This window comes from Trichechus manatus, unplaced genomic scaffold, assembly GCF_000243295.1.
Source record: "Trichechus manatus latirostris isolate Lorelei unplaced genomic scaffold, TriManLat1.0 scaffold00068, whole genome shotgun sequence".
Taxonomy (NCBI): domain Eukaryota; kingdom Metazoa; phylum Chordata; class Mammalia; order Sirenia; family Trichechidae; genus Trichechus; species Trichechus manatus.
In genome coordinates, this window is record NW_004444004.1 from 5,517,208 (window position 1) to 5,518,206 (window position 999).

The 999-nt window shown below is 39.4% G+C and overlaps 1 pseudogene; it reads left to right on the forward strand.

Moving 5' to 3' along the window:
- The first annotated feature begins 213 nt into the window (after positions 1–213).
- On the forward strand, positions 214–794 carry LOC101354764 (40S ribosomal protein S7 pseudogene; annotated as a pseudogene).
- The last annotated feature ends 205 nt before the right edge of the window (positions 795–999 follow it).

The following is a 999-nucleotide window of genomic DNA, read 5'->3' on the forward strand; positions in this document are numbered from 1 at the left end:
CAAGGCAAAACTAAGTTGTTAGAGACTTGTGCACTGATTAAGATAGTATTGTGAGCACCTGAGACGTAATACGTCCTTACCTATTTAACCAAAGTAAAAATAAAGAATTTAAAAGTAAACTCAGGCTGTTCTCTGGCTAGTCTTTTCTGTTGACATTGAGAAAAATACCTTCTGGAGTCAAACTGAGAGCAGAGAGCTTTCCTCACCAGAAAAAGTCCATGTTCACTTCAAGTGCGACGATTGTAAAGCCCAATGGCGAAAAGCCGGATGAATCTGAGTCTGGCATTTCTCAGGCTCTTCTTGAGCTGGAGATGAACTTACACATAAAGGCTCAGTTAAGGGAGCTTAATATAACAGCAGTCAAGGAAACTGAGGTTGATGGTGGTTGGAAAGCTATTTAGTCTTTGTTTCTGTTCCTCAACTGAAATCTTTCCAGAAAATCCATGTCCAACTAGTATGCGAACTGGAGAAAAAGTTTAGTGGAAAGCACGTGTCTTCCTTGCTCAGAGAATTCTGCCTAAACCAACTTGAAAAACCCATACAAAATATAAGCAAAAGTGTTCCAGGAACCATACTCTGACAGCCCTGCAGTGCAATCCTTGATGACTTGGTCTTCCCAAGTGAAACTGTGGGCAAGAGAATCTGTGTAAAACTGGATGACAGCGGGCTTATAAAGGTTCATTTGGATAAAGCTCAGTAGAACAATGTAGAACACAAGGCTGAAACTTTCTGGTGTGTACAAGAAGCTCACCAGCAAGGATGTTACTTCTGAATTCCCAGAGTTTCAACTGTAAACAAAAATGACTAAGTAAAGTAAAGCTAAAAGGATACAATCCATTACATTCATGTTTAAGATAAAATTGCTGATTTTCTAATATCTTTATGGCAGGATACCTGAAAATATGCTAATCTCTTTCCAGGAAACTGGGAGGTGGGGGTGTGATCTTTCTTGATGATTACATTTTTAAAAGAGATCGTTCCCAAGTCCCTGACGAAACA